Here is a 10,726-nt window from a genome sequence, read left to right as displayed (position 1 = left end):
CCTAGAGTTCGTCCCGATTGGTTGTAAGTCCAAGCAAATCACGGTGAGTTGCTTCTCACCTGCAGTAGGAGTAGTTCCGATTCATTTGGTGTTCTCTTGTTTGTTCGAGTTTTACTGTGAAGCATGATCAGGGATTTTTTGTTTTCTGCCGTGAGGGGTTAAGATGAAGAGGTTTTTGTTTGGATTTGGATTTTGACAAGCTCTATAGCATAATTTTGTGCAGCCATAACTAGATGCAGTGTAGGCACCCCCTTCACTAGATAAGTTTTCTGAAGAAACTTTGTTAAGACAATGGTATTTGAAACATTGTTATATAAGTGTAACGACCCGCCTTCTACTGATTAGGTTGTAAGGTCGATCGTCACATTATGCTGCGCTAAATTACTATTGCGGAAATCTGGATTGATTAAAATTTTACTAAACTGATTACTGTAAAACTTGAACTTAATGTTCTAGGTGTACCTAGGAGTTGTACACATGCTAGGGAAGATAATCTATGCCTCTCGGATGTCCTGCTAGCTGTAACCAGACATTTCAATCGATCCATGAATCGATTGGGCTGTCGGATCGATCCAGTGATCGATCCAGCTTGATACTGGCACGGAGAAAACTCTGGATCGATCGGCTGACCGATCCATAAACTATTTTGCTTCTGTAAGTGGTTGGATCGGTCTACCGACCGATCCAGGAGTGCACTGATCGGTCGATAGACCGATCCAGTGGCTCACTGATCGGTTGGCTGACCGATCAGTGAGCTTTATACTTCCCTGATCGCATCTGGATCGGTCGGCTGACCGATCTATAAACTCTCTGTTCGCGACTGGATCGATCAGCTGACCGATCCAGTGGCACAACCCACTTCTGATCGATCTGTACATCGATCAGGTTTCTGATTTCGAATCAGAACCCCGGATTTCAACACTTGTTCGTGCCAAAATCTCACACATCAAGTCTATAATAGCTAGAAACATTTTTAACATGTATTAGCTAACACTTTAAACATGATATCACGCATGGTTCACTAATTTATGGCATGCAAATGTACTATGTGAATAATAATAAGGTTCTAACAGTTAACTAATTTTGCTGAAAATTCTAATGCATAAATAAAGCTTGTTAGATCCCTAAGATCTTTTATTCCAAGTTCCTTCCACACACATCTTCATCGCATTGTCCTCCAGCCTCCGCTAGTCCATTTTCCCTTTACCTTTATCTGCAGTATAAGGAAAAAGTATCTGTAAGCTTAAAGCTTAGTAAGAAACCATCTACCTCACTAAAACATGCATTCGATGCAATATGCTTTTAAAACATGCTGTTTGAAAGTGCACTGATTAGACTGAAATATGACATATTATCATACATAGAAATCAAAGCTGGTCATGGCATACTATCATCTAAACATGTGCAATAAAAGCTGAACATGAACACCAAAGCATGGCATACAAAGCTAACCATAACTATCATTTGTAACAACAAGGAAAACTGAGCTGAACATAAATTAAACTAGTCTGGAACTGAATTCAAACTCAACTAACATAACTGATCTTTGTGAGTTTTTGAAAAACTATAATATAATAGATTAAAATACATAATCATACTGCTAATGGGCCCGGCAACTGTACATGCTATGCGCGCATCTTTAACTAGACCCGGGGTTGCAAATCCCGAATTTAGTAAGGTTTACTAGGTTATCTAAACCTAGGGACCGACTATGGGAGCCCAGCCCAATGGATATCTAATCCTGTACAGTTCCACTACTGAAAATAAAATACTGAATCATAGCCAATTAATTTACCTTGCTTCTACTAGGTTATCTAAACCTAGAGGCGACTGTGGGTGCCCACTCATTGGACCGTAGTCCCATATATGTTGTGGCAAGGCTAACTAAACTATTTAAATGCTTCTATTGCATTTACTGAGGTATTAAAATGCCTAAGTTGCATTGTTTTGTGCTAAATAATTCAATCGAACACTTAGTATGCACTAATTCGCATCTTTGTGCCGAAAGTCTACATATTACTAAACTAAAACATGAAATTCACACGGAAGCTACTTATACTGCAGGTGAGGGGTTTCTTACCTCCTGTTCGTAATTTCTTACGATTCTAATCGCTAGGTTTCACGGAGGAGAGATCTCTTCGACGATCTCCTCGCGTCTATGCGTTCCTCTCGCGGAGGGGAGCATCCTCGTGCCCTTGGTGTTGCCGGGAGGTGTTCCTAGGGCCCTAGGCTTGGTGCACCGAGAGAGAAAGAGGAGAGAGAAGGGGCGTCGGCGGTGAGGGTTGGAGTGGAGGAGAAGTTGCCGAACCAAACAAAAATAAACCAAACCCCACTTAAATTTTCTATTTATATTAAGTGGGTAATTTCACCCAACTCTAATATAAATTTAATTGCCTCCCTTTTCTTTCAGCACGGCCCTGCTGGGTTCACTTGGTTTACTAAAGCTATCTATAAGTCATAGGGTTCGCTAGGTCTCGGGTTCAATTCCCACGTAGACTATTTTCGTTTTCTATTTATTTTTGCTACTTCCGCTATCCTAAAAATTTCGGAAAAATATCTAAAAATTCCAGAATAATTATAGAATATTTCTAATATAGTTTTGAGAATTTTCGGGTGTTACAATCCCCCATACCTTATAAAAAGTTCATCCTCGAACTTAAAATAACTCTGGGTACTTCTGTCTCATGCTGGCCTCTGTCTCCCAAGTTGCCTCTTCTGCTGTGTGACTGTGCCAAATAACTTTGACTAATGGTACTTCCTTGTTCCGCAATTTCTTAACTGCTCGGTCTATTATCTGAATAGGCCGACTGTCATAGCTGAGGTCTACCGACTGGGGCTCAATCACCTGGGTGGCATCTGGGGTATGCTTCTTCAGCATAGAGACATGAAATACATTGTGGACAGCTGACATTTCCTGGGGTAGCTCTAACTCATATGCTACCTTGCCCACTCTTCTGCTGATGAGGTATGGTCCCACATACCTGGGACTTAGCTTGCCCTTCTTCCCAAAACGCATTACTCTCTTCATGGGGGCTACTCTGAGGAATACTGAATCCCCAACTGAAAACTCTAAAGGTCTGCGCCGTGTATCAACATAGCTTTTCTGGCGGCTCTGAGCTGTCTCTATCCTCTGGCGGATCTGCTGTATAGCTGCTGTGGTATCTGCCACTAGATCTGTCCGAAGTTCTAGTTCTTTCTGTTCACCACTCTCATACCAGCAGATTGGAGATCTACACCTCCACCCATAGAGAGCCTCATAAGGTGTCATACCGATAGTGGCCTGATAGCTATTGTTGTATGCAAATTCTGCTAGACTCAGATATTTGCACCAACTTCCTTTGAAATCTAGGGCACATGCTCGGAGCATATCTTCGAGTACCTGATTTACCCACTCCATCTGTCCATCTGTCTGAGGATGGAAGGCTGTGCTAAACTTCAACTTCGTGCCCAAAGCTGACTGTACACACTCCCAGAAGTGTGATGTGAATATGCTATCTCTGTCTGATATAATGGTTCGTGGGACTCCATGTAATCTAATGATCTCCTTGAGATACAACTGTGCTAGCTGTTCCATAGAGTAGGATATCCAGATAGCTAAAAAGTGGGCTGATTTGGTCAATCTGTCGACTATTACCCAGATGGTATCAAAACCATTCGTGGTTCTGGGTAATCCCACTATGAAATCCATGGAAATATCCTCCCACTTCCATTCTGGTATCTGTATGGGCTGCAAAACTCCCCCTGGTCTCTGATGTTCTGCCTTAAACCTCTGACAGGTTAGGCAGGTGCTGATGTATCGAGCGATGTCACTCTTCATCCCAGGCCACCAAAAACGTTTCTTCAAGTCCTGATACATTTTGGTGGAGCCAGGATGCATCGCATAGGGAGTCTTGTGAGCCTCATCTAAAATCTTTCTTCGTAGTTCCTCCTGATCTGGAACGCATAATCTGTCACCAAAATATAATACCCCGCTATCTGATATTCTGAACTCTCCACCTTCTGATTCTGCTAAACCTTGCTTGATTCTCTGAATTTCAGGATCCTGCTCCTGAGCTGTCTGGATGTCACCGAGCAAGGTAGACTCTAATGTCATAGTAGAGAGCTGTCCGACTATGAGTTCGAGATCGAAATCTAAGATCTCCTTCTGTAGGGGTGGTGACATGGATGCTAGAGATAATAGGGTAGCGCTGGACTTTCTGCTGAGGGCGTCTGCTACCCTATTCGCTTTTCCTGGGTGGTAGAGGATATCTATGTCGTAGTCTTTGACCAGTTCTAGCCATCTGCGCTGTCGCATATTCAGATCCTTCTGAGTGAAGAAGTACTTCAGACTCTGATGATCTATATACACTCTGCACTGAGCTCCATACAAGTAATGTCTCCAAATCTTGAGAGCGAACACCACTGCTGCAAGCTCAAGGTCATGAGTAGGATAGTTCTTCTCATAATCCTTAAGTTGTCTGGAGGCATAGGCGATCACCTTGCCATCTTGCATCAGCACTGCTCCTAGTCCCAACTTCGAGGCATCACTATATATGTCAAAGCTATCTGCGTTCTCTGGTAGAGTCAGAATAGGTGCACTGGTCAATCTCCTTTTCAGCTCGCTGAAACTGTTCTCACAGTCCTCTGTCCACTGAAATTTTCTGTTCTTTCTGGTAAGAGCTGTCAGTGGGGAAGCTATCCTGGAGAAGTCCTCTACGAATTTCCTGTAGTAACCTGCTAATCCCAGAAATCTTCTGATCTCACTGGCGTTCTTGGGTCTTTTCCAGTTGCTCACAGCTTCTATCTTACTGGGGTCTACCATGATACCATCCTTTGAGATGATGTGACCCAGGAAGGACACCTGATCTAACCAAAATTCACATTTCGTGAACTTGGCGTACAGCTGGTTCTGCTGAAGGGTCTGCAATACTATTCTCAGGTGCTCTGCATGTCCTTCCTGAGTTCTGGAATAGATAAGAATGTCATCGATGAACATGATAACGAACTTATCTAAATATTCCCTGAATACCCTGTTCATGAGGTCCATGAAAGTAGCTGGAGCATTTGTCACGCCAAAGGGCATGACTACGAACTCGTAATGTCCGTATCTGGTCCTGAATGCTGTCTTGGGTATGTCCCCTTCTTTAACCTTCACCTGATGATAACCTGATCTGAGGTCTATTTTAGAGAACACTGCTGCTCCTTTTAGCTGATCAAACAGGTCATCTATTCTAGGAAGAGGATACCTGTTCTTGATTGTGACTTGGTTCAGTGCACGGTAGTCTATACACAGGCGCGTGCTCCCGTCTTTCTTCTTCACGAACAATACAGGTGCTCCCCATGGTGAGTGACTAGGACGTATGAAGCTCTTATCAAGCAGCTCCTGTAATTGCTCATGAAGTTCCTTCAGTTCTGCTGGAGCCATGCGGTAAGGTTCTTTGGAGATAGGATTTGTACCGGGAATGAGCTCTATCTCAAATTCGATCTCCCTGTCTGGTGCTAGGCCTGGTAACTCTTCAGGAAAGACTACACTCGGACCTCTGCTAGCTGTTGGTCCTTGTCCTGACTGGTACTGACTACGTGTGCTAAGAACCCCGTACATCCTGAATCCATCAACCTCTGTGCCTTCATAGCTGAGAGAAACTTTTTGGCCTTTCTCCTGGGTTCTCCGACGAACTCAAACTGCGCTTCTGCTTCAGGTTGGAATATGACTTTTTGTTTACGGCACTTGATGGAGGCACCGTATTTGATCAAGAAGTCCATCCCGAAGATGACATCGTAGTCGGTCATATTAATCACTATCAGATCGCAAAAGAGCTCTCTGTCTGCTATAGTGACCGGCACTGCTCTGAGCCAGTGCGTATATGCCATAACTTCTCCTGAAGGTAAGGTCGTAAGGAACTGGCTACTGAGTACCTCTAGAGGTACTGCTAACTTCTCAGCAAATGCCCTGGATATGTATGAATGGGTTGCCCCAGTATCGAATAAGACAGTTGTACTTTGCTGTAAAATACTAATCTGACCTGTAACAACTGTCGAGGCATTTGCTGCGTCCTCTCTGGTGAGTGAGTAGATCCTCTCATTGGTCGTAGCTGGAGGGGCTTCTAATCTGCCCTGGCTGATATGTGGACCATCTAAAGCAGCCTGCATATGATGTAACTGAGTTGGCTGGCCTCCATACTGAATCGGCTGTGGCTGAGGAAGACTGGTCTTGTTTGGACACTGCTTGGCCATATGCCCTTCCTGTCCGCATTCAAAGCATCCTCGTGTACCCTTACGACAAACTCCAACATGGAATTTCCCACAAGTAGCACACTTTGGATAACTGGGCTGCTTGCTGGCTGGCCCTCCTTTTGGGTAACTCCCTAGTTTGCGCTTGTTGCTGGAGTTCCCTTTCCAGTTAGAGCCATGGGAGCTGTGGCCCTGCTGTTTCTGAGTGCCTGAGCCTCCTTGGCCTTTAGCTTCCGAGAGGACTTGCTTCTGCTGCTTGATGCTATTATGGTAATGCTCAGTGATTAGAGCACTGCTCACTAGCTCTTCTGTGGTTTGTGGCCTATGAACGCCACCAGCCACATTCATTGCTATTTCCGGCCTCAGCATCTTGAGCATCAACCGGATTCGTTCCCTTTCTGTGCTGACTAGTTCAGGGCATAGACGAGTCAACCTGTTGAATTTCTTCATGGCTTCCTCAACTGATAGGTTGCCCTGACGAAACTCAGTGAACTCGTCGTAGTGGCAGTTGGTGACCCGCATGTGAAAGAACTCCTCAAAGAATTCTTTCTCGAAGTCAGCCCATGTCATCTGATTCACTAGGCGCTTCGCTCTGATCTCTCCCACCACATGCGTGCATCTCCTGTCAGATAGAAGGAGACGCACTTCACCTTCTCATGTTCTGGCCAGTCCAGAAGCTCCATCGTACTTTCCAGTGTTTTGAACCATGCCTGAGCATCCCATGGTTCACTTCGCGAGAAATTCTCGGCTTGACTCTCCGCCACCTGGATCGGATAGGATTCTCTTTCGCTCCCGCTGGGCTACTGGTGCCGAGGGTCGGAGTGGAACCTCTAAGACCACCGTGTCGCTAAGTTAGGCTCCAAGGTGACAGTGGGAGTATTCTGCTGACTAGCCTTTAAGGTGGCAATTTCCTGTTGCTGTTCAGCCACTAGTGCTGTAAGGTCTGGGGGAGGCACTGAACTGCCTGCCTCATGCTGGGGCTCAGTGGCTGCTACCCTTCTAGCTGGGCGTCCTCGTGCCATTTCTAAAGATATGAAGGACATACATGACTAACACAAGCATAATTGAGTAACTATTGTTATCATGTTAACTACTATCATAAACAAGCATGCTTCAGTTATATCTAAACATGAAAACAAGAAACATAAAGAAAGTGAGAGATGTTCTTACTTGGAAGCTGCAGGTACAATGCTGATGTGTGTGTAGGAAGTATGGAAACTGCTCTGATACCACTCTGTAACGACCCGCCTTCTACTGACTAGGCTGTAAGGCCGATCGTCACATTATGCTGCGTTAAATTACTATTGTGGATGTCACGCCCCAGGTAGTCCCTGTCCGAAGAAATTTCGGCAGCATCTCCCCTGTACGACGGACAATATGAATCTCAGTATACATATATCTATACCTCGGCCACACTCGGCCGGAACAATACAATACAAATAAGAAACAACCACGCAGTTTATATCAATATTCCACACAGCTCAACATATAATCAGTCCACGCAGTTTAATAAGGAAGAACGATATAAAACCAACGAAAATATACGTACACATCCTACTCCACTACAACGAAGAAAACAAATCCACGAAGTAGTGTGAAAATCTGCAGCGGAAAACAAAAGCAGCAAACCCAAAGGTTCGACATAAAGTCCACAATACAAACCCACAATACAAGTATACGTATAAAAGCGAATACAGAAAACGATATCTAGAAATCCTCGTGACCAAGGGGCTAGCGACTGGAATCTCTCCTGACGGCCTCAACCTGAAAAATAGTAACAACGGGGTGAGTTCAAGAACTCAGCAGGTAAACCAATAGACATGTACAGCAATATATATCCACCAGTAATAGCCTAAGGTACAGTCTCCTAAACCATGGGATCAAGAGTACAGTTCTCTAACCATACAACCTACGGTGTAGTCTCCTAACAGAATAACAGGTATGCATAGCTGAATAAACTGTAATGAGTAACCAGAAGCATGTAATACAGTTTACAGCAAGAATAATAAGAAATGCATAACTGAAATAAACTGTACTCACCTGCGAGGCTTGGGCGAATGACTGTGGACATACACAGATAAAGATAGTCAGGACAAATACGCATGTATCCTGTATGCATGTCAATCATATGCAGTCACCCAAGTGCATCATCCAATATGCAACAATCACAATAAATGCAATCTGTGCATATGATGCGATATGACATGGTCACCCCTGACGCCAGTCTGTATCTCACACACAATGGTGAGACCGCGTGGGTAGGGCTGTGACACCGTGCACTCTGCCGTCACTACCCCTGAAGAGTGACCGAGTGGACGGGATGCTGTCGGAGTACACCTATCCTCCTACCTCAAACATAGTGAGGGAGCGCAATGCTCTCAACTCCCGGTACGCGATGACGGGGAGGGATCCCGGCTGCAACCCCGCTGTGTCGTGCTACCCATGAGCACCCCGGCGGTGCACCACCGAGCAACCTGCCATACACACCCTGAGTGCTGTGCCACTACCCATGCAGTAGACACGTTGTGTGTAGGCCCTCATGTAGCCGGCCGACGAGCTCAACAATAATGGAGTCGTCAATCGCCCAGCATGCAATCATGCAGGATGGTGCATGATGCTACAGTATGTCATACCTGAACATAGCCTCCTCCATATATGTGTGTGTCCAAAAGGTAAACGCATATATATATAACCATGATAAAAACAGCATAAATCCAAAGACATCACATATAACAATGATGTAAGTAACATGAATCCAAGAGCATGTATCACACATGTAAGCAACCAATCCAGTAGAGTAGAGCACTATAGATATGCATCTCAATGAACATATATACACATGGCAAGAGGTAAATATCCAATCCTGAAGTAAAGCAACTAACAGATGAAGCATGTGATAGGTATCAACTAGCTAAGACCAGGGAAGAAATAAATCTACCACCTATCACTAGTAACTATATATAAACTATACATATCATAAGACAGTATCAAAAGATAAGTCAAAGGGTACCCGCCTCGAATAGAAGGTACAATCCGGTCCTAATCCAATATCGAGATGCTCGTCTCGAATCAGAGTCCTGTGTAAATACATTTACCTTTTATTTAGCTAGAATACTAACAAATAGCTAAATAAAGCTTAAGTAGAAATTTAGGAACAACCCTAAACCATATCCCACAACCTTTCTAACGGTTGACTAAGGATAGTTTCCTAATCCCTAATCAACCACTAGATTAGCAAATCAAACCTAAATCCATATAACCTAATTAATCTACACAACCTCATGATAATTAATTATCAATAGGTATCAAGATCATACCTAATCATCTAACACATAATCTATAACATGTTCCAACCACAATTCATTTCAAACCTAACCCTAAATCAACACTACACATGTATCAAAATCCCTACACATACCTCAATTCCCAGCTGAACTAGGTGCTGTATCAAGTACACTGAGGTATGGATGACTGCCGATCCAAACTGAGCTGGCTGGATGAGGTGTCTGCCGAAGCCAAAAACACCACAGCAAGAACCAAAACAGATCTTCACCTTGCTGGATCAGAAAACTCACAGCAACCTCTGCTGGAGTTCTTTCCCAATTCACCCGAGACCTCAATCAGCAGCGACACAGAGGGAATCCAAGATCGCCTTCACAGAACAGGACCTCGCCTCCTGATCGGATCAAGAAGGGTTCAATCAATGGAGATCACGGATCACACAACACCAGAATAGAGCGCTAACCCATGAATCAACAAGAACCCAACCATGAATCAAGAGGAAAGAAGAGTTTCGATGGCTTACCTTTGAAGCCCTAATTGCTCTTCCACGCCGGCGATCGGGCGGCACGACTCAATCCAGTGATGTCGATCGGGGAAGAAAAGGATCGGCAGACTCGGCTGAGAAGAAAGAAATCGGAGATTGAAGGAAACCAGAGGAGGAGAGAATCGGAACCCTTATGCTCCGAGCTCCGATCTGCGCCGACGACGCCGAGAGAAGATCAGCGCTCTCACCTAGGGCTGGAGAAAATCACCCACGGATCTGAGCTCATGGTCGCTACTGCCGGAGACGAGATCCGCCGGAGCTGGACCCTTCCCGTCGGCGTCGCTTGTCCGCGAGAGAGAACAGAGAAGGAAGGGAGGTTCGCGTCGGCAGAGAGGGGAAAGGTCGGGTCGGGATCGGCGATTTGGGGGAGGAAATAAAGGGAAAAGGATTTATATAATAAAAACATTTTCTCACTTAAATTGGTATCCCAAACAGGCTTTATCCGAACTTATCGATCTATCCCCTCAAAATCCTCCGTACAAGCTCCGAAAAATTTCCAGAAAATTTCTAAAAATTCCGGAAAAATTCTATAAGGCTATTTCTGAAATAACCCTATTTATTTAAATTTTCCGAGATCTCACATCCTCCCCTACTAATAAAAAATTTGGTCCCCAAATTTCGCTATAACCAACAGCAAACACTAGAATATAACCAAACGGTATAAATACTGAAAGGAACTCTAACCCACAT

General features: G+C 44.4%; 1 long non-coding RNA gene across 2 annotated transcripts; it reads right to left on the bottom strand.

Annotated features, from left to right (window-relative positions):
• Nucleotides 1-7,935: 7,935 nt before the first annotated feature.
• On the bottom strand, nt 7,936-10,243 carry LOC121994456. 2 transcript variants are annotated; one of them, XR_006115729.1, is made up of 3 exons: nt 10,016-10,243; nt 9,629-9,886; nt 7,936-7,974 (listed from the first exon to the last, which is right to left on the bottom strand). It is a non-coding gene; the product is annotated as an uncharacterized LOC121994456 (long non-coding RNA). The 2 variants fall into 2 exon arrangements; XR_006115728.1 differs by lacking the exon at nt 7,936-7,974 and adding an exon at nt 9,257-9,287.
• Between the last annotated feature and the right edge of the window lie 483 nt (nt 10,244-10,726).

This window comes from Zingiber officinale, chromosome 6A (genome assembly GCF_018446385.1).
Source record: "Zingiber officinale cultivar Zhangliang chromosome 6A, Zo_v1.1, whole genome shotgun sequence".
NCBI lineage: Eukaryota > Viridiplantae > Streptophyta > Magnoliopsida > Zingiberales > Zingiberaceae > Zingiber > Zingiber officinale.
Note: the sequence above shows the minus strand (reverse complement) of the source record. Positions and strands in the feature narration are given on the sequence as shown.